This window comes from Artemia sp. Qi Xiang Cuo, chromosome 4, assembly GCF_049724085.1.
Source record: "Artemia sp. Qi Xiang Cuo chromosome 4, ASM4972408v1, whole genome shotgun sequence".
In the NCBI taxonomy this organism is placed as follows: Eukaryota; Metazoa; Arthropoda; class Branchiopoda; order Anostraca; family Artemiidae; genus Artemia; species Artemia sp. Qi Xiang Cuo.
The window spans coordinates 13,466,613-13,490,649 of NC_142797.1; the positions used below are offsets into that span (position 1 = coordinate 13,466,613).

A 24,037-nucleotide genomic window follows, 5' to 3' on the forward strand; every position below is an offset into this window, starting at 1 on the left:
TTTCCGGGTCCTTTCAAAAAAGCGAAAATGTTACCGCTATATAAAAGTGGTGACCGGACTAATTGCTCGAATTATAGACCCATTTCTATTCTTCCGGGTTTTTCTAAACTAATGGAGCGATGTTTTGTAATCGAATGTATAATTTTCTCGGTTCAAAAGATTATTTTTCAAAAACACAATATGGATTTAGAAAAGAGCATAGTACGCAGGATGCTATATTAACTATGGTACAATTTATTTACGAACGTCTGAACAAAAAATGGATCCCGGCGAGTATATTTTTGGACTTTATTTACGAACGTCTGAACAAAAAATGGATCCCGGCGAGTATATTTTTGGACCTAGAGAAGGCATTCAATTCGTTATGCCATGAAATATTGTTGTGCAAATTAAACCATGGTGGGATACGAGGACCAGCGCACGATTTCATCGCATCTTACCTAAGTGGTTACCTAAGTGGGACACAGTTTCGGATCCATGTCTGTTCTCAAATATTGGTGTCCCGCAAGGTTCTATGCTGGGACCACTGCTTTTTGTAATACACATAAATGACTTTCCATCAGCGACAGAAAACCATGGTCTGAATGTTCTTTTCGCTGATGATACCGGGTCATCACTTACTGGACAGTCGGAAGAGGATCTCAAAGAGAAGCTGCAAATCGTATTTTCACAACTTCTTGTATGGCTAATAGCTAATCGTTTATCATTGAATGAATCAAAAAGGAAATTTATCATTTATAGTAGAATTGGGCAAAATGCACAAGGAATTTCAACAATGTATGATCATGCTACAAATATTCAAATTCAAAGGGTAACTTGGCTCCGGTATCTAAGTATTATTGATGAAAATCTGTCACATAAAGAACATTGTAATAGATTACGGGTTGAAGTTGCTTAAGAGGTTTGTATAATGCGAAGGTTTCAGCATTTTTTTCCATAAAAGATCCTACGTCTAATTTATTTTGCATTGGTTCATTCCCATCTTACGTATTGTCCTCTGATATATCTGGCAACTTTCAGATGTCATGTGAAACCGATACAAATTCTTCACAACCGGCCTCTTCTAATTTTACAGAAATATTTACCATCACCGTGTTCGTATCTTAATAAGAGTAAAACTGTAACTCTATATCTTCTAACTAATATTTTGCCTGTTTCACAGATATTCACCCTTCATTCTTTTTTATTTAAGGTAAAATATGACCGGTCGGAACTACGTCCGTACTTTCGTTCGAATAATTTTTTCCCTGTGCAACATGCCCAGGCTTATGAATCCCGACGTAAATGGAACATTCAGCACCTAAAATAAAGCACAGAGAGATCACGGTTCTCGCCATTATTTTCAGTCACCGGTTCATGGTGTCTTTATCTAACATTTATTGATTGCAGCAAATTTCTTCCAAATATAAAAAAGAAAATTCATTCTATCCATAAAAATAAATTCAAGAATTGTTAATATATTAAAAACTAGGTACATTTGATATTATTGTTTTGTTGTGTGCTTTGCCCTGTGAGCTACCGGACATCGGTTACCCTTGCTCGCCTGTTGTTTTTTTTATTGGTGTGTTTTCGGTGGATCTTTGCCTGGTGTTGGTGGGTTTGTGGGGTTGGTGCCCGTCTATTGGTGAGTCATGGAATAACTGTTATTTAGTTTTTGTTGTCAAAAAGGTTTATTCCGATTATTGTACCGGGTTTTCGCCATTCGACCTTGTGTCTCCGGCGTTTATCCTCTATTTATGTTTATTTTCTACAGATATTTTAAAATTAAACCTTGAAGGCTAAAATGGCTATAGTCTTATAGAAAACCAAAACTTATCCATGCTTTCGAATAAAATTCTGCAATGTCCCGTTCCACATCCAGCCTGTATATTGTAGTACAAATATTACCTTAAAAATATTGCATATGGTAATACTATGACCGAACATTTCTTATGAATTATCATATTTTGTCATCTCATTATATTACAATGCAGAGCTTAAAATCTGTGAGTTTAAAATCCGTGATGATTAACCATTAGTAAAGAGACCTTTTTCAAAGGAAACGAAACTGGAAACTGGAAATTGCAGCTGCAGGACACATATGTAAGGAAACAGCATTTTAAAGCCGATTCTAAATCTATACTGTTAATGAAATTTTTGTCGTTTAAGGAATGTTGTTGGGATTTTATCATTAATACTCTGATTAAAGATGCCAGAAACTTGACTAGACTTGCATTTGAGCATCAATATTTAATACTAAAAACATTTTGTGCTTAAAATAACGACGAAGACCACACTGCCTTTCCATATCAAACAACAAAAGCACCAAGAACCGTAGGGAAATCTTTTTTTAAGACAATGGAGATAACTTGAATGAATATTTCGGCCCTATTTCCAAGGGCCGTCCTCAGCAAGACAAAAATATATAAAAGATAAAAGACTCACAACAACATGCGACAAATAAAACCAAATTGTTATTTTTTTTCAAAGTAGTCCTAGCATCCTTACTTCAGCGAAGTTCAACCAGGACTAATAAAGTGAGTTAAAACAAGCCGATTCAGTGAGATGAAAGAAATATAATTTAAAAACACGTTCTCATTGCTAATTCAGCAGTTTCGGCAGCTAGCCTCAAAGGTCTTTTTGTGACCGGTTCTGTGTTAATATCTATTGGTTTTTTAAAATATTTTGTAAGATCATTTTTCATTAAATTTGTGTATCAAGCATTTAGTGTATATTCCCCAAGTCCCTATTTAAGGAAATATCATTATTAATCTTAAGTCTGATTTCAATTGATTCTCGGACTACCTGCTTTATGCCTAGGTCATTACTAATAAGGGTGGATTTATCAAAAAGTATATTGTGACTAGGATTTTCAAAAATATGGCACCCTAATGCAGAATCAAATGAAACAGTGGAAATATTAGAATTTAGAGCTTTGACTTTATCATCTTTATGCTGTTGTATGCGCTTTTCTAAATTCTGGTGTGTTCTGCTTACATAATATTTGCCACAATCGCATGGTATTTGATAGACCCTTATTTGGCGAGTAACTGGGGTTTTATCTACTTATCTACTGGGGTTTTATCTTTTGCACTATTAATAATAAAAATAGGATACCCATTTCCAAAAAGTATGTCCATGATAAAGTTTAATTCTGCTGTGATGTGAGAATCAGATCAAATGTTTAGGGCGCGATCGACGAGGGATAATACGGCTGCTCTTTTAACTTGTGGGGGGTGGTTAGATTTAATATGTAAATATCTATTATTTTGTGTTGGTTTTCTATAAATAGTAAAATTAAGTTTATCGAAGCTACGAATAAATAAAACATCTAGGAATGGGATTTTATTTGCGATTTCAATATCTAAAGTAAATTGTAAATTTCTATCATATGTATTAAGATGATCTAAAAAAACCCTAAGCTCATTTTCGCCAAAGTTCCAGAGTGAAATTACGTCATCCATGTATCGTCCCCAAAATATATTTTTCGAAAACTACGAATCTAATGCCCAATTTGCAATATGTTCCACATAAATATTCGACAGTAACCCAGAGAGGGGCGCGCCCATTTCTACGCCATTAATTTGCTGGCAAAAAGAATTACAGAATTGGAAAGACATTGAGTACTTGTTACAAAGTTTATCCAAGGTCATTAAGACATCACAATCTTTTCCTGCTCCTGAAGCTTCTATTAAGTGATTATTTTCTAATAACTGTTCAGATACTGCGACATCAATATTTGAATACATTGAAACAATGTCAAAGCTACTTATAATTGTATTTTCGGAGATATTTACGCTTTTGAGTTTTTTAACTAAATCTACCAAATTACATATATATGATTTTTGGGAGTATAGCAATGGTTTAAAGGCTGTACACAACCATTTCCCAATACTGGATGAAGGGGGCTTTCGTACAAGCTACTACGGGCCTTAAAGGAATGCCTTGCTTGTGCAAATTTGCTAGATCATAAAACTTAGGGCAAAAGCTACCGCGGGGGAAAAAATTATTATATAGCTGTGGAGTAATTTTACCATTTTGTTTTAAAATTTGTAATTCATTTATAATTTTGCTTGCAAATTGATCAGTATAATCGTGGGTTATAGTTTTATATATTGTCTCGTTATTTAGGTGAGAATAAATTTTTGTGTCATAATCTGTCTCTGGCAATAGAAAATGTGGAAATAGATGCATAAAATTTGTGCACAGAGGACTCTAGAGAGGAAATTAAATCTGCCACAGGAACATGTCATGGAAGAAAAGAGAATTTTGGACCTTTTTCGAGAACTTGAATTTCCTTTGGCTCAAGCGTTCTAGAGGATAGATTAACAACAGCTGGTCCAGGAGTGAAACTTGGAATGTAAGTAGGGCTTTTGTTGAAAATTCATATAGTAGGTTTTCCAATTTCTTAATAAGTCGTTCCCTTGATAGGACTAAATCATGACTAAACAAATTTCTTTCCAATCTAGCAACCTGGCTAAAATCAACAGCGGACAAATTTTCAAATAAAAATCTTTCTAAGGATTTTCTTTCAGAGGAAATAGTGTATCTTTTTGTTTTACTTCTTTAATGATATGTGTTAATGTTTTTAATTGTAGTGTGCGATCAAATTGCTCTTCTTTCCGGGTATTTAAATGTAATCTGAACCTTAAAAACTTGGGAATAAGATTTTCAATTTTGTAAGATTCCAAGAATTTTTGTTGGTTAATGATATTAGCGTGTTTTTTGCCTAAACTAATAAAATAAAAGATATCAGTAGTATCTTATATAAAGCCGCGAAACTTACATGGAAACTTACACCTGAGACACTACACTTACACGTGAACATTCTAAAAAGCTAGCACGGATTTTTATTATTGAGATGAATTGCATAAGATTGCACCGTTTGACGTAGACATTTTTTAGGAGCCAATTAGAGACAGCAATGGTTTCCCACTATACGATAACTCGATTGATGATTGGATTTGAATAAAAGGGATGGTTTTCATTACAATTCTTATTAGTAAGAGAATTGAATTCAGAGAGAATAGTTTATTTGAGAGGATATTAATAGAGGAAAATGAGTGGTGCATTTACATTATTGGAGATTAATGATGGAGCCGGTAGCAGTAATGATATACGAGTACCAAATGTGGCTGTGGAAATAACAGGTGGCTGTAGACTATGCCTTGAATGGGACGATATGTATGCTAGATACGTGATATCATTAAGCAAATTTAAGCAGGAGGAGCAACTATGTTGTGCTGGAAAAGTGAATATTCTCCATATAAATAAGCTTCTGTCAGCATTAGATGTCCTATCGAAATATATTGATGAGAACAAAATGCATCAGTGAAAATTATTGTTGTAATTATGCCCAATAAAATTATTTCTAAATCAAAGGTATTTTTCTTTCTATAGTAGACTAGCGTATATTTTTTAGAGTAGAAATAAAAATTCTGGTTAGTTTGAAGTTGGTTGTGAGAGTGTTAGGACTCTAAAAAAAAATGGATAGATTTGAGAAAGAGCGAATCATGAGGAATCTAGTGCCTATGGAAAAATGTTTGATTCTAGATGATGATTTTATAGAGCTGTCTATTCAAAGCAAGATATTTTCTCGGGGAATGCTTGTTGATATAAAGAAAACTGATTCTCCATCATTAGACTATTGTATGAAGCTTCTACATCGTGGTCCAAATGCATTTACACAATTTATTGATATATTGATCATGACACGGCAAAATGATATTGTGGATATGCTTTTAAACATTAGTTTAAAAATTTAGGACTTTTTTTTCATGAGAAAGATGGTGTTCAAGGATGATTTGGCGTATCTGATGAAATAATTTAGGTCGTATGATAAATTTTATTTATATTTTTTATTGCAGTAGTTTTTTAGTAAGGACACTCGATATCCAAAAAGTGTTTGATTCAAACTTTTACCTTGAGAAACGATGTTCTTAGCAGAATTTCAAAAGGATCATTTATGAGTGCTGGCGTATCTGATGAAATAATTTAGGTCTTATGATAAATTTAATTTATTTTTTTATTGCAGTAGTTTTTCAGTAAGGACTCTCGATATGCTAAGAGTGTTTGATTCAAACTTTTACCTTGATAATCGATGTTGTTAGCAGAATTTCCAAAGGATTGTTTATGAGTACTGGTGTATCTGATGAAATAATTTAGGTCGTATGATAAATCTAATTTATTTTTTTAATGCAATAGTTTTTCAGTAAGGACACTCGATATCCTAAAAGTGTCTGATTCAAACTTTTACCTTGAACATCGATGTTATTAGCAGAATTTTAAAAGGATCGTTTATGAGTGCTGGCATATCTGATGAAATAATTTAGATTGTATGATTAATTTAATTTTTTTTAATGCAGTAGTTTTTTAGTAAGAACATTCGATATCCTAAAAGTGTCTGATTCAAACTTTTACCTTGAGCATTGATGTTGTTAGCAGAATTTCAAAAGGATCGTTTATGAGTGCTGGCGTATCTGATGAAATAATTTAGGTCATATGATAAATTTAATTTTTTTTTTAATGCTGTAATTTTTCAGTAAGGACACTTGATATCCTAAAAGTGTTTGATTCAAACTTTTACCTTGAGAAACGATGTTGTTAGCAGAATTTCAAAAGGATCGTTTATGAGTGCTGGCGTATCTGATGAAATAATTTAGGTCGTATGATAAATTTAATATTTTTTTTAATGCAGTAGTTTTTCAGTAAGAACACTCGATATGCTAAAAGTGTCTGATTCAAACTTTCACCTTGAAAATCGATGTTGTTAGCAGAATTTCAAAAGGATCGTTTATGAATGCTGGCGTACCTGATGAAATAATTTAGGTTGTATGATAAATTTAATTTATTTTTTTAATGAAGTAGTTTTTTAGTAAGGATACTCGATATCCTAAAAGTGTTTGATTCAAACTTTTACCTTGAGAATCGATGTTGTTAGCAGAATTTCAAAAGGATCGTTTATGAGTGCTGGCGTATCTGATGAAATAATTTAGGTCGTATGATAAATTTAATTTTTTTTTTAATGCAGTAGTTTTTCAGTAAGGACACTTGATATCCTAAAAGTATTTGATTCAAACTTTTAACTTGAGAATCGATGTTGTTAGCAGAATTTCCAAAGGATCGTTTATGAGTGCTGGCGTATCTGATGAAATAATTTAGGTCGTATGATAAATTTAATTTATTTTTTTAATGCAATAGTTTTTCAGTAAGGACACTCTTTATCCTAAAAGTGTCTGATTCAAACTTTTACCTTGAACATCGATGTTATTAGCAGAATTTTAAAAGGATCGTTTATGAGTGCTGGCATATCTGATGAAATAATTTAGATTGTATGATTAATTTAATTTTTTTTAATGCAGTAGTTTTTAGTAAGAACAATCTATATCCTAAAAGTGTCTGATTCAAACTTTTACCTTGAGCATCGATGTTGTTAGCAGAATTTCAAAAGGATCGTTTATGAGTGCTGGCGTATCTGATGAAATAATTTAGGTCATATGATAAATTTAATTTATTTTTTTAATGCAGTAGTTTTTTAGTAAGGACACTCGATATCCTAAAAGTGTTTGATTCAAACTTTTACCTTGAGAAACGATGTTGTTAGCAGAATTTCAAAAGGATCGTTTATGAGTGCTGGCGTATCTGATGAAATAATTTAGGTCGTATGATAAATTTAATATTTTTTTCATGCAGTAGTTTTTCAGTAAGGACACTCGATATGCTAAAAGTGTTTGATTCAAACTTTTACCGTGAGAATCGATGTTGTTAACAGAATTTCAAAAGGATCGTTTATGAGTGCTGGCGTATCTGATGAAATAATTTAGGTCGTATGATAAATCTAATTTATTATGCAATAGTTTTTCAGTAAGGACACTCGATATCCTAAAAGTGTCTGATTCAAACTTTTACCTTGAACATCTATGCTATTAGCAGAATTTCAAAAGGATCGTTTATGAGTGCTGGCATATCTGATGAAATAATTTAGATTGTATGATTAATTTAATTTTTTTAATGCGGTAGTTTTTAGTAAGAACATTCAATATCCTAAAAGTGTCTGATTCAAACTTTTACCTTGGGAATCGATGTTGTTAGCAGAATTTCAAAAGGATCGTTTATGAGTGCTGGCGTATCTGATGAAATAATTTAGGTCGTATGATAAATTTAATTTTTTTTTTAATGCAGTAGTTTTTTAGTAAGGACACTCGATATGCTAAAAGTGTTTGATTCAAACTTTTACCTTGAGAATCGATGTTGTTAGCAGAATTTCAAAAGAATCGTTTATGAGTGCTGGCATATCTGATGAAATAATTTAGATTGTATGATTAATTTAATTTATTTTTTTTTAATGCAGTAGTTTTTTAGTAAGGACACTCGATATCCTAAAAGTATTTGATTCAAACTTTTACCTTGAGAATCGATGCTGTTAGAAGAATTTCAAAAGGATCGTTTATGAGTACTGGCTTATCTGATGAAATAACTTAGGTCGTTATGATCAATTTAATTTTATTTTTTTAATGCAGTAGTTTTTAGTAAGGACACTCGATATTCTAATAGTGTCTGATTAAAACTTTTACCTTGAGTATTGATGTTGTTAGCAGAATTTCAAAAGGATCGTTTATGAGTGCTGGCGTATCAGATGAAATAATTTAGGTCGTCTGATAAATTTAATTTATTTTTTTAATGCAGTAGTTTTTCAGTAAGGACACTTGATATGCTAAGAGTGTTTGATTCAAACTTTTACCTTGAGAATCGATGTTGTTAGCAGAATTTCAAAAGGATCGTTTATGAGTGCTGGCGTATCTGATGAAATAATTTAGGTCGTATGATAAATTTAATTTATTTTTTTAATGCAATAGTTTTTCAGTAAGGACACTCGATATAATAAAAGTGTCTGATTCAAACTTTTACCTTGAACATCGATGTCATTAGCAGAATTTCAAAAGGATCGTTTATGAGTGATGGCATATTTGATGAAATAATTTAGATTGTATGATTAATTTAATTTTTTTTAATGCAGTAGTTTTTTATTAAGGACACTCGATGTCCTAAAAGTGTCTGATTCAAACTTTTACCTTGAGAAACGATGTTGTTAGCAGAATTTCAAAAGGATCGTTTATGAGTGCTGGCGCATCTGATGAAATAGTTTAGGTCATCTGATAAATTTAATTTTATTTATTTTTAATGCAGTAATTTTTTAGTAAGGACACTCGATATCCTAAAAGTGTCTGATTCAAACTTTTACCTTGAACATCGATGTTATTAGCAGAATTTCAAAAGGATCGTTTATGAGTGCTGGCGTATCTGATGAAATAATTTAGGTCGTATGATAAATTTAATATTTTTTTCATGCAGTAGTTTTTCAGTAAGGACACTCGATATGCTAAAAGTGTTTGATTCAAACTTTTACCGTGAGAATCGATGTTGTTAACAGAATTTCAAAAGGATCGTTTATGAGTGCTGGCGTATCTGATGAAATAATTTAGGTCGTATGATAAATCTAATTTATTATTCAATAGTTTTTCAGTAAGGACACTCGATATCCTAAAAGTGTCTGATTCAAACTTTTACCTTGAACATCGATGTTATTAGCAGAATTTCAAAAGGATCGTTTATGAGTGCTGGCATATCTGATGAAATGATTTAGATTGTATGATTAATTAAATTTTTTTTAATGCAGTAGTTTTTCAGCAAGGACAATCGATATCCTAAAAGTGTCTGATTCAAACTTTTACCTTGAGCATTGATGTTGTTAGCAGAATTTCAAAAGGATCGTTTATGAGTGCTGGCGTATCTGATGAAATAATTTAGGTCATATGATAAATTTAATTTATTTTTTTAATGCAGTAGTTTTTTAGTAAGGACACTCGATATCCTAAAAGTGTTTGATTCAAACTTTTAACTTGAGAAAAGATGTTGTTAGCAGAATTTCAAAAGGATCGTTTATGAGTGCTGGCGTATCTGATGAAATAATTTAGGTCGTATGATAAATTTAATATTTTTTTTAATGCAGTAGTTTTTCAGTAAGGACACTCGATATGCTAAAAGTGTTTGATTCAAACTTTTACCTTGAGCATCAATATTGTTAGCAGAATTTCAAAACGATCGTTTATGAGTGCTGGCGTATCTGATGAAATAATTTAGGTCGTATGATAAATTTAATTTATTTTTTTAATGCAGTAGTTTTTCAGTAAGGACACTCAATATCCTAAAAGTGTTTGATTCAAACTTTTACCTTGAGAATCTATGTTGTTAGCAGAATTTCAAAAGGATCGTTTATGAGTGCTGGCGTATCTGATGAAATAATTTAGGTCGTATGATAAATTAAATTTTTTTTAATGCATTAGTTTTTCAGTAAGGAAACTAGATATGCTAAAAGTGTTTTATTAAAACTTTTACCTTGATAATCGATGTTGTTAGCAGAATTTCAAAAGGATCGTTTATGAGTGCTGGCGTATCTGATGAAATAATTTAGGTCGTACGATAAATTTAATTTATTTTTTTAATGCAATAGTTTTTCAGTAAGGACACTCGATATCCTAAAAGTGTCTGATTCAAACTTTTACCTTGAACATCGATGTTATTAGCAGAATTTTAAAAGGATCGTTTATGAGTGCTGGCATATCTGATGAAATAATTTAGATTGTATGATTAATTTAATTTTTTTTAATGCAGTAGTTTTTAGTAAGAACATTCGATATCCTAAAAGTGTCTGATTCAAACTTTTACCTTGAGCATCGATGTTTTTAGCAAAATTTCAAAAGGATCATTTATGAGTGCTGGCGTACCTGATGAAATAATTTATGTCATATGATAAATTTAATTTACTTTTTTAATGCAGGAGTTTTTTAGTAAGGACACTCGATATCCTAAAAGTGTTTGATTCAAACTTTTACCTTGAGAAACGATGTTGTTAGTAGAATTTCAAAAGGATCGTTTATGAGCGCTGGCGTATCTGATGAAATAATTTAGGTCGTATGATAAATTTAATATTTTTTTCATGCAGTAGTTTTTCAGTAAGGACACTCGATATGCTAAAAGTGTTTGATTCAAACTTTTACCGTGAGAATCGATGTTGTTAACAGAATTTCAAAAGGATCGCTTATGAGTGCTGGCATATCTGATGAAATAATTTAGATTGTATGATTAATTTATTTTTTTAATGCGTTAGTTTTTAGTAAGAACATTCAATATCCTAAAAGTGTCTGATTCAAACTTTTACCTTGGGCATCGATGTTGTTAGCAGAATTTCAAAAGGATCTTTTATGAGTGCTGGCGTATCTGATGAAATAATTTAGGTCATATGATAAATTTAATTTTTTTTTAATGCAGTAGTTTTTTAGTAAGGACACTCGGTATCCTAAAAGTGTTTGATTCAAACTTTTACCTTGAGAAACGATGTTGTTAGCAGAATTTCAAAAGAATCGTTTATGAGTGCTGGCATATCTGATGAAATAATTTAGATTGTATGATTAATTTCATTTATTTTTTTTAATGCAGTAGTTTTTTAGTAAGGACACTCGATATCCTAAAAGTATTTGATTCAAACTTTTACCTTGAGAATCGATGCTGTTAGAAGAATTTCAAAAGGATCGTTTATGAGTACTGGCTTATCTGATGAAATAATTTAGGTCGTTATGATCAATTTAATTTTATTTTTTTAATGCAGTAGTTTTTAGTAAGGACACTCGATATTCTAAAAGTGTCTGATTCAAACTTTTACCTTGAGCATTGATGTTTTTAGCAGAATTTCAAAAGGATCGTTTATGAGTGCTGGCGTATCAGATGAAATAATTTAGGTCGTATGATTAATTTAATTTATTTTTTTTAATTCAGTAGTTTTTTAGTAAGGACTCTTGATATGATAAGAGTGTTTGATTCAAACTTTTACCTTGAGAATCGATGTTGTTAGCAGAATTTCAAAAGGATCGTTTATGAGTGCTGGTGTATCTGATGAAATAATTTAGGTCGTATGATAAATTTAATTTATTTTTTTAATGCAATAGTTTGTCAGTAAGGACACTCGATATAATAAAAGTGTCTGATTCAAACTTTTACCTTGAACATCGATGTCATTAGCAGAATTTCAAAAGGATCGTTTATGAGTGCTGGCATATTTGATGAAATAATTTAGATTGTATGATTAATTTAATTTTTTTTAATGCAGTAGTTTTTTATTAAGGACACTCGATGTCCTAAAAGTGTCTGATTCAAACTTTTACCTTGAGCATCGATGCTGTTAGCAGAATTTCAAAAGGATCGTTTATGAGTGCTGGCGCATCTGATGAAATAGTTTAGGTCATCTGATAAATTTAATTTATTTATTTTTAATGCAGTAGTTTTTTAGTAAGGACACTCGATATCCTAAAAGTGTTTGATTCAAACTTCTACCTTGAGAATCGATGTTGTTAGCAGAATTTCAAAAGGATCATTTATGAGTGCTGGCGTATCTGATGAAATAATTTAGGTCGTATGATAAATTTAATTTTTTTTTTAATGCAGTAGTTTTTCAGTAAGGACACTTGATATCCTAAAAGTGTTTGATTCAAACTTTTACCTTGATAATCGATGTTGTTAGCAGAATTTCCAAAGGATCGTTTATGAGTGCTGGCGTATCTGATGAAATAATTTAGGTCGTATGATAAATTTAATTCATTTTTTTAATGCAGTAGTTTTTCAGTAAGGACACTCGATATCCTAAAAGTTTCTGATTCAAACTTTTACCTTGAACATCGATGTTATTAGCAGAATTTCAAAAGGATCGTTTATGAGTGCTGACATATCTGATGAAATAATTTACATTGTATGATTAATTTAATTTTTTTTTAATGCAGTAGTTTTAATAGTAAGGACACTCGATATCCTAAAAGTGTCTGATTCAAACTTTTACCTTGAGCATCGATGTTGTTAGCAGAATTTCAAAAGGATCGTTTATGAGTGCAGACGTATCTGATGAAATAATTTAGGTCGTATAATAAATTTAATTTATTTTGTTTTTTAATGCAGTAGTTTTTCAGTAAGGACACTCGATATCCTAAAAGTGTCTGATTCAAACTTTTAAATTGAACATCGATGTTATTAGCAGAATTTCAAAAGGATTGTTTATGAGTGCTGGCATATCTGATGAAATAATTTAGATTGTATGATTAATTTAATTTTTTTTTTCATGCAGTAGTTTTTTAGTAGGGACACTCGATATCCTAAAATTGTCTGATTCAAACTTTTACCTTGAACATCGATGTTGTTAGCAGAATGTCAAAAAGATCGTTTATGAGTGCTGGCATATCTGATGAAATAATTTAGATTGTATGATTAATTCAATTTATTTTTTTTAATGCAGTAGTTTTTTAGTAAGGACACTCAGTATCCTAAAAGTGTTTGATTCAAACTTTTACCTTGAGAAACGATGTTGTTAGCAGAATTTCAAAAGGATCGTTTATGAGTTCTGGCGTATCTGATGAAATAATTTAGGTCGTATGATAAATTTAATTTTTTTTTAATGCAGTAGGCTAGTTTTTCAGTAAGGACACTCGATATGCTTAAAGTGTTTGATTCAATTTTTTACCTTGAGAATCGATGTTGTTAGCAGAATTTCAAAAGGATCGTTTCAAAAGGAAAGTGTTTGATTCAAACTTTTACCTTGAGAATCGATGTTGTTAGAAGAATTTCAAAAGGATCGTTTATGAGTGCTGGCATATCTGATGAAATAATTTAGGTCGTTATGATCAATTTAATTTTTTTTAATGCAGAAGTTTTTTAGTAAGGACACTCGATATTCTAAAAGTGTCTGATTCAAACTTTTACCCAAATGAATGACTTTTTTTTAATGCAGTAGTTTTTTAGTAAGGACACTCGATATCCTAAAAGTGTTTGATTCAAACTTTTACCTTGAGAAATAATGTTGTTAGCAGAATTTCAAAAGGATCGTTTATGATTGCTGGCGTATCTGATAAAATAATTTAGGTCATATGATAAATTTAATTTTTTTATTTAATGCAGTAGTTTTTCAGTAAGGACACTCGATATACTAAAAGTGTTTGATTCAAACTTTTACCTTGAACATCGATGTTGCTAGCAGAATTTCAAAAGGATCGTTTATGAGTGCTGGCATATCTGATGAAATAATTTAGATTGTATGATCAATTTAATTTTTTTTAATGCAATAGTTTTTTAGTAAGGACACTCGATATCCTAAAAGTGTTTGATTCAAACTTTTACCTTGAGAATCGATGTTGTTAGAAGAATTTCAAAAGGATCTTTTATGAGTGCTGGCATATCTGATGAAATAATTTAGGTCGTTATGATGAATTTAATTTTTTTTAATGCAGTAGTTTTTTAGTAAGGACACTCGATACCCTAAAAGTGTTTGATTCAAATTTTTACGTTGAGAATCGATGTTGTTAGCAGTTTTTCAAAAGGATAGTTTATAAGTTCTGGCGTATCTTATGAAATAATTTAGGTCGTATGATAAATTTAATTTTTTTTTTTTTAATGCAGTAGTTTTTTATTAAAGACATTCGATATCCTAAAATTACCTGATTAAAAATTTTAAATTGAGCATCGATGTATTTAGAAGAATTTCAAAAGGATCGTTTATGAGTGCTGGCGTATCTGATGAAATAATTTAGGTCGTATGCTAAATATAATTTATTTTTTTAATGCAATAGTTTTTCAGTAAGGACACTCGATATCCTAAAAGTGTCTGATTCAAACTTTTAAATTGAACATCGATGTTATTAGCAGAATTTCAAAAGGATTGTTTATGAGTGCTGGCATATCTGATGAAATAATTTAGATTGTATGATTAATTTAATTTTTTTTAATGCAGTAGTTTTTTAGTAGGGACACTCGATATCCTAAAAGTGTCTGATCCAAACTTTTACCTTGAGCATCGATGTTGTTAGCAGAATTGCAAAAGGATCGTTTATGAGTGCTGGCGTATCTGATAAAATAATTTAGGTCATATGATAAATTTAATTTATTTTTTTAATGCAGTAGTTTTTTAGTAAGGACACTCGATATCCTAAAAGTGTTTGATTCAAAGTTTTACCTTGAGAAACGTTGTTGTTAGCAGAATTTCAAAAGGATCGTTTATGAGTTCTGGCGTATCTGATGAAATAATTTAGGTCGTATGATAAATTTAATTTTTTTTAATGCAGTAGGCTAGTTTTTCAGTAAGGACACTCGATATGCTTAAAGTGTTTGATTCAAACTTTTACCTTGAGAATCGATGTTGTTAGCAGAATTTCAAAAGGATCGTTTATGAGTGCTGGTGTATCTGATGAAATAATTTAGATCGTATGATAAATTTAATTTGTTTTTTTTAATGCAATAGTTTTTCAGTAAGGACACTCGATATCCTAAAAGTGTCTGATTCAAACTTTTACCTAGAACATCGATGTTGTCAGCAGAATTTCAAAAGGATCGTTTATGAGTGCTGGCATATCTGATGAAATAATTTAGATTGTATGATTAATTTAATTTATTTTTTTAATGCAGTAGTTTTTTAGTAAGGACACTCGATATCCTAAAAGTGTTTGATTCAAACTTTTACCTTGAGAATCGATGTTGTTAGAAGAATTTCAAAAGGATCGTTTATGAGTGCTGGCATATCTGATGAAATAATTTAGGTCGTTATGATCAATTTAATTTTTTTTAATGCAGTAGTTTTTTAGTAAGGACACTCGATATTCTAAAAGTGTCTGATTCAAACTTTTACCCAAATGAATGACTTTTTTTAATGCAGTAGTTTTTTAGTAAAGACACTCGATATCCTAAAAGTGTCTGATTCAAACTTTTACCTTGAGCATCGATGTTGTTAGCAGAATTTCAAAGGGATCATTTATAAGTGCTGGCGTATCTGATGAAATAATCTAGGTCGTATGATAATTTTAATTTATTTTTTTAATGCAGTAGTTTTTCAGTAAGGACACTCGATATCCTAAAAGTATTTGATTCAAACTTTTACCTTGAGAAATAATGTTGTTAGCAGAATTTCAAAAGGATCGTTTATGATTGCTGGCGTATCTGATAAAATAATTTAGGTCATATGATAAATTTAATTTATTTTTTTTAATGCAGTAGTTTTTCAGTAAGGACACTCGATATGCTAAAAGTGTTTGATTCAAACTTTTACCTTGAACATCGATGTTGCTAGCAGAATTTCAAAAGGATCATTTATGAGTGCTGGCATATCTGATGAAATAATTTAGGTTGTATGATGAATTTAATTTTTTTTAATGCAGTAGTTTTTTAGTAAGGACACTCGATATCCTAAAAGTGTTTGATTCAAACTTTTACCTTGAGAATCAATGTTGTTAGAAGAATTTCAAAAGGATCGTTTATGAGTGCTGGCATTTTTGATGAAATAATTTAGGTCGTATGATCAATTTAATTTTTTTTAATGCACTAGTTTTTTAGTAAGGACACTCGATATCCTAAAAGTGTCTGATTCAAACTTTTACCTTGAGAAACGATGTTCTTAGCAGAATTTCAAAAGGATAGTTTATGAGTGCTGGCGTATCTGATGAAATAATTTAGGTCGTATGATAAATTTAATTTATTTTTTTAATGCAGTAGTTTTTCAGTAAGGACACTCGATTTCCTAAAAGTGTTTGATTCAAACTTTTACCTTTATAAACGATGTTGTTAGCAGAATTTCAAAAGGATCGTTTATGAGTGCTGGCATATCTGATGAAATAATTTAGATTGTATGATTAATTTAATTTTTTTTAATGCAGTAGTTTTTTAGTAAGGACACTCGATATCCTAAAAGTGTTTGATTCAAAATTCGTGCCACAGTACAGCACTATCACCAGTCTAAGACATCCACATTTTAAATACCTCAGATGGTTTTGAACTGCAGTGTGTTGTTACTAGTAGTAGTACTAGTAGTGGTAGTACTTTCATTTTTTTTTGCAAAGCCATTCATAATATACCTTAAATGCATTCAGATATTTTCAACTGTTGAATGTAGACAAAACATTACTCTTAGCTAAAATAATTAGAGATTGCGATAAAATGTTTGTGATAATACATTATTGTTACAGCTGTTTAAAATGAAATTTGACTCGCATATGGTTGGGTATTAACCATTTGAACTGGGGAAAAATATTTAAATATATCTATTGTTGATTGACATTTTAATAATAACAAGAGCCTTAATTTCCAAGATATAACGTATAAAACACGTTAAAAATGGATGATGTACATTTAGTTCCTTCTTACGACTTGGAGCATGAATAGAGGAATTTATTTCGCGAAACTTGGTGAGCAAATTTATTTTCAGGGTAATAGTCTTTGGCTGCAAAAAAATGTTTGTGCCTCGTAGGGTGCTGTTCCATTTTTAAGGGGTAGTTTCCGCTCTTTTCGCGCCATAGCCAATTGCACACCGAAAGGTTGATGGTTGTTTTGATTTAGAAATATTTTAAGAAAGGTCTCTAAAACAGGATTTTGGAAAATTTGAGTTTTAAAAATGGATGATGTACATTCAGTTCCTTCTTACGACTTGGAGCATGAATAGAAGAATTTATTTTGCGAAACTTGGTGAGCAAATTTATTTTCAGGGTAATAATCTTTGGCTGCAAAAAAAATGTTTGTGCCTCGTAGGGTGCTGTTCCGTTTTTAAGGGGTAGTTTCCGCTCTTTTCGTGTCATAGCCAATTGCGCCACGAAGGGTTGATGGTTGTTTTGCTTTAGAAATATTTTAAGAAAGGTCTCTAAAGTAGAATTTTGGAAAATTTGAGTTTTAAAAATGGATGATGTACATTCAGTTCCTTTTTACGACTTGGAGCATGAATAGAAGAATTTATTTCGCAAAACTTGGTGAGCAAATTTATTTTCAGGGTAATAATCTTTGGCTACAAAAAAATGTTTGTGCCTCGTAGGGTGCTGTTCCGTTTTTAAGGGGTAGTTTCCGCTCTTTTCGTGTCATAGCCAATTGTGCCACGAAGGGTTGATGGTTGTTTTGCTTTAGAAATATTTTAAGAAAGGTCTCTAAAGTAGAATTTTGGAAAATTTGAGTTTTAAAAATGGATGATGTACATTCAGTTCCTTCTTACGACTTGGAGCATGAATAGAAGAATTTCTTTCGCGAAACTTGGTGAGCAAATTTATTTTCAGGGTAATAATCTTTTGATGCAAAAAAAAAATTGTTTGAGCCTCGTAGGGTGCTGTTCCGTTTTTAAGGGGTAGTTTCCGCTCTTTTCGTGCCATAGCCAATTGCGCCACGAAGGGTTGATGGTTGTTTTGCTTAAGAAATATTTTAAGAAAGGTCTCTAAAGTAGAATTTTGGAAAATTTGAGTTTTAAAAATGGATGATGTACATTCAGTTCATTCTTACGACTTGGAGCATGAATAGAAGAATTCATTTCGCGAAACTTGGTGAGCAAATTTATTTTCAGGGTAATAATCTTTGGCTGCAAAAAAAAATGTTTGTGCCTCGTAGGGTGCTGTTCCGTTTTTAAGGGGTAGTTTCCGCTCTTTTCGTGCCATAGCCAATTGCGCCACGAAGGGTTGATGGTTGTTTTGCTTTAAATGATAGTTTGTATGCAGTTGTTATGTTCATATCTGATAATTTGTGTGCAAATGATAATGTATATTTACTTAATTAATTTCTTGATAAATTCATCTGATTCATTTTTAAAATGTAGTGGAAGAATCGTGGGGAATAAAATACGTATTAAACAAAAATTTTGAGTTTGAGTGGACGGTGGATTAAGAAAAAAACACCTCCCCATGATATAAATTGTCCTCTAATGACGATTCTGTTGTTTGTAGCGCTTTAGAAATATTTTAAGAAAGGTCTCTATAGTAGAATTTTGGAAACTGTGAGTTTGAGGGGAAAGGGGATTTTAAAAACATCTCCCCATGATATAAATTGTCCTCTAATGACGATTCTGATAATTGTAGCGCTTTAAAAAATTTTTAAGAAAGGTCTCTAAAGTAGAATTTTGGAAAATTTGAGTTTGGGGGGAAGGGGGATTTAAAAAAAGAACATCTCCCCATGATATAAATTGTCCTTTATTGACGATTCTGATGTTTGTAGTGCTTTAGAAATATTTTAAGAAAGGTCTCTAAAGTAGAATTTTGGAAAATTTGAGTTTGGCGGGAACAAGGATTTTAAAAAACATTTCTAAATGATTGTTTTGGTCACATGGCCATCCTAGATGATTTAACTTGTGACATTGACATGATAACGATAGCCTTTAATTTCCAAAATATAATGTACAGAAACATTAAAAAAAAATGTCTGGTCGCTGAATCATTTTCTTGTTTTGGAATGCTTAGCATAACGATATCACGCGATATTTCATTGCGTGATTTAATTGACTAAAGCGTCTCACATCTCTAGCATTGTACGGAAGGCTATGTCTGTCCTTTTCCTGTGCTTTTACAAGTATCCATATCCGTTTTCTTGTATCAGTCAAATCATTGTAAATTTTTAAAGGGGTATTTTAAACGTGTATTTTACTAAAAAACCTTAAGTGTTTAATTTGTTTGTTTAACATTGGTTTTATAATGCTAGGTTCCACAATTAGATTGCAGAGTACCACTTCTTCTTCTTCGCTCAATGGGAATGAGAACCATACGTTATCCACATTCTCATCAATAAAATCCTGAAAAAAAATTTTTTGACGGTCTTTTTAATACATTATCTTTATGTATATCAGATCGATCGGGAAGTAATAATTTTTGTTCATTACATCTTATACAAATTCCATATATTTTAAGCCTTTTAATTTTCATGTTTAGATCGGGGACCTAGGATTGATGACACTCACTATATCACTCATGACGGATTTTATAAGGTATTGAGAACAAGCGGCATATGCAATTTCTACCGCATATTAAGACGGGAACTGACCCCGAGTGAGAAGAAGGCATGGGCGCAAGATCAGAAGAAGAAGAAGAATGGGGAAAATTAATAGTCTTTTTTTTGTTCACTATTATATATAAATAAACTGATTTAGTTGTTGGAATAAATTCAAGTATTATTATTTTCTTATTTTTTATTTTCTTCTGTGGCTTGAAATGGTAAAAATGACTTTATTTTCCATGTAACATATTCTTTATTCTACAAAGTCAATATTCTGCCATTTTTTTTATCCACTTAAAACTTAATTTCCCTCTTTCTATCATTTTATTGGCTTACACAGAAAATAATTGAACAGAAAAAATAAATTCCTGATAAATATTTACTAGTTGGTGTGAGAAACATAATGCAATGTTTGGTTAATCGCTATAAAGTACATTAAATAAATAAGTGTTGAGGAGGTGACATTCCCCTACCCAACATTATATTGGCTTACACTGAAAATGATTGAACAGAAAAAATAAAGGGCTGATAAATATTTACTAGCATTGGTGTGAGAAATAAATCGCAACGTTTTGGTAATAGCTATAAAATACATACAAAAATATATATCTGTCGAGGAGGTATTCTTTAACTGAATCCCAAGCTTCTGAATCCCCCCATACAACTGAACCCTCTTTAACTGAACCCTCATGTAACTGAACCCCCCTTAGCTATCTGATAAATGGTGCTTACCATAGAAGTTGCAGTTAATCATCCTTGAACACCATCTTTCTCATGAAAAAAAGTCCTAAATTTCTAAACTAATGTTTAAAACCATATCCACAATATCATTTTGCCGTGTCGTGATCAATATATCAATAAATTGTGTAAATGCATTTGGACCAAAATGTAGAAGCTTCATACAATAGTCTAATGATGGAGAATCAGTTTTCATTATATCAACAAGCATTCCCCGAGAAAATATCTTCCTTTGAATAGACAGCTCTAGAAAATCATCATCTAGAATCAAATATTTTTCCATAAACACTAGATTCCTCATGATTCGCTCTTTCTCAAATCTATCCATTTTGTTTTTTTTAGAGTCCTAACACTCTCACAACCAACTTCAGACTAACCAGAATTTTTTTCTACTCTAAAAAATATACGCTAGTCTACTATAGAAAAAAATACCTTTGATTTAGAAACAATTTTACTGAGCATAATTACAATAATAATATTCACTGATGCATTTTGTTCTCATCAATATATTTTGATAGGACATCTAATGCTGACCGAAGTTTATTTATATGGAGAATATTCACTTTTCCAGCAAAATATAGTTGCTCCTCCTGCTAAAATTTGCTTAATGATATCACGTATCTAGCATACATATTGTCCCAATCAAGGCAAAGTCTACAACCTCCAGTTATTTCCAAAGCCACTTTGGGTACTCGTATATCGTTACTGCTACCGGCTCCATCATTAATCTCCAATAATGTAAATGCACCACTCATTTTTCTCTACTAATATCCTCTCAAATAAACTATTCTCTCTGAATTCAATTATCTTACTAATAAGAATTGTAATGAAAACCATTCCTTTTATTCAAATCCAATCACCAATCAAGTTATCGTATAGTGAGCAACCATCGCTGTCTCTGATTGGCTCCTAAAAAATGTCTACGTCAAACGGTACAATCTTGTGCAATTCTTATCAATAATAAAAAACCTTGCCAGCTTTTTAAAATGTTCACGTGTAAGTGTTGTGTCTCAGGTGTAAGTTTCCATGTTAAGTTTCACGGCTTTATATAAGATACTACTGATATCATTGGTCAATTGCTCCCCATAAGCGAGACAAAAATGGCGACGAAGACCACAGTGCCTTTCCATAACACACAACAAAAGCACGAAGAACAATAGGGAAATCTTATTGTAAGACAGTGGAGATATTTTGAATGAATATTTTGGCCCTATGTCCAAGGGCCGTCCTCAGCAAGACAAAAATATATAAAAGATAAAAGACTCAAAACAACATGCGACCAATAAAACAATTTTTTTTTAAAGCAGTCCTAGCATCCTTACTCCAGCGAAGTTCAACCAGGACTGATACTAATTTTTAATTGTGTATAAAGCATTTAGTCTATATTTCCCAAGTACCTATTTATGCAAAATATCATTATTAATCTTAAGTCTGATTTCAATTGATTCTCGGACTACCTGCTTTATGCCTAGGTCATTGCTAATAAGGGGGGATTCATCAAAAAGTATATTCTGGCTAGGATTTTCAAAAATTTGGCTCCCTAATCCAGAATTGAATGAAACAGTAGAAATATTAGAATTTAGAGCTTTGTAAATATCATCTTTATGCTGTTGTATCCGTTTTTCTAAATTCTGGTGTGTTCTACCTACATAATATTTGCCACAATCGCATGGTATTTGATAGACCCCTCTTTGGAAAGCAACTGGGGTTTTATCTTTACCAGAATTTCGAAAATTTGGTATTAAGGTGATCTAAAAAACCCCTAAGCTCATTTTCCCCATAGTTCCAGAGAGAAATTACATCATCCATGTATCTTCCCCAAAGGATATGTTTAAAAAAATGCGAACCTAATGCCCAATTTTCAATATGTTCCACATAAATATTCGACAGTAACCCAGAGAGGGGCGTGCCCATTGCTGAGCCAATAATTTGCTGGTAAAAAGAATTAAGGAATTGGAAATACATTGAGTACTTGTTACAAAGTTTAGCCAAGGTCATTAAGACTTCACAATCTATTCCTGCTGCTGAAGCTTCTATTAAGTGATAATTTTCTTTGACTTTATTTTCTAATAACTGTTCAGATACTGCGACATCAACATTTGTATACATTGAAATAATGTCAAAGCAACTTATAATTGTATTTTCGGAGATACGAGTATTTACGCTTTTGAGTTTTTTAACTAAATCTACCAAATTACATATAAATGATTTTTAGGAGTAAAGCAAAGTTTTAAAGGCTGTACATAACCATTTCCCAATATTGGATGTGGGGGCTTTCGTACAAGCTACTATGTGTCTTAAAGGAATGCGTTGCTTGTGTAATTTTGGTAGACCATAAAACTTTGGGCAAAAGCTACCTCAGGGGAAAAATTTATTATATAGCTGTGGAGTAATTTTACCATTTTGTTTTAAAATTTGTAATTCATTTATAATTTTGTTTGCAAATTGATCAGTATAATCGTGGGTTATAGTTTTATATGTTGTCTCGTCATTTAGGTGACAATAAATTTTTGTGTCATAACCTGTCGTATCCATGACAACCAGAGAATCGCTTTTATCAGCATTAGTTACGAGGTTACTTAGTTACTTAGGACCTCGTATAATAATGGATGGATCTTTGCGGAGGTTAGATAGTATTTTTAGGTCACACAAATTATCTGGTTTTTTATTGGTGGGAGAATTAACCTTTTTTTTAATTGTTGTAAAGGGTATCTATAAGACTAGCCCTAACTTCATCTGGGTTGGAAGTTTCATATCGTAGGTTTTCCAAACAAACAGTTCGTGGTATCAAACTGTAAGTAAGGAGCGACCCGGCTCAATGATAATCAAAACTTTAGAAAACGGGTTTTTTATACCAATAGATACATCAAAAGAATCAGATTTCACTGCTGATTTTAAATATATAACTTTCATCAAGTTTAGTGCTACCCATCAAATGTTACGCGATTGAGAAAATTTGGCTGATTTTCAAAAAAGGGGGAGGAAGACCCCCTAAAAGCTATAGAACCTTAATGAAAATCACACCATCAAATTCAGCGTATCAGAGAACCCTACATTAGAGGTTTCAAGCTCCTATCTACAAAAATGTGGAATTTTGCATTTTTTACCAGAAGAAAGATCACGGATGCGTGTTTATTTGTTTGGTTTTTGTTTTTTTATCCAGGCGGGATCATATCGACCCCATGGTCCTAGAATATCGTGGGAGGGCTCATTGGAATGGAAACTAAAAGTTCTAGTGCCATTTTTAAGTGACAAAAAAATGATGGCAACTAGGCCCCCTCCCATGCTAATTTTTTTCCCAAAGTCACCCGATCAAAATTTTGAGATAGCCATTTTGTTCAGCATAGTCGAAAATATGATAACTATGTCTCTTAGGATGATTTCATCCCCCGAAGTACCCGGGGGGGAGGGCTAAAAGTTATGAACTTTACCCAATGTTAACATATAGTATTGGTTATTGGGAAGTATACAGAAGTTTTCAGGAGACTTTTTTTCTGGTAGCGGGGAA

General features: G+C 31.7%; 1 protein-coding gene across 2 annotated transcripts in view; it reads right to left on the reverse strand.

Annotated features, from left to right (window-relative positions):
* LOC148952790 (uncharacterized) overlaps nucleotides 1–24,037 on the reverse strand; it is a 62,213-nt gene that overhangs the window by 9,441 nt on the left and 28,735 nt on the right. The window contains exon 1 of one of the 2 annotated variants that reach the window (XM_089088096.1): nucleotides 2,425–2,443. The exons of the other annotated variant lie outside the window; for it this stretch is intronic. The gene's annotated coding sequence lies outside the window, so the exon portion shown is untranslated. Of the gene's footprint in view, nucleotides 1–2,424; nucleotides 2,444–24,037 lie in introns of those variants that run through there. 2 annotated transcript variants of the gene reach the window in all.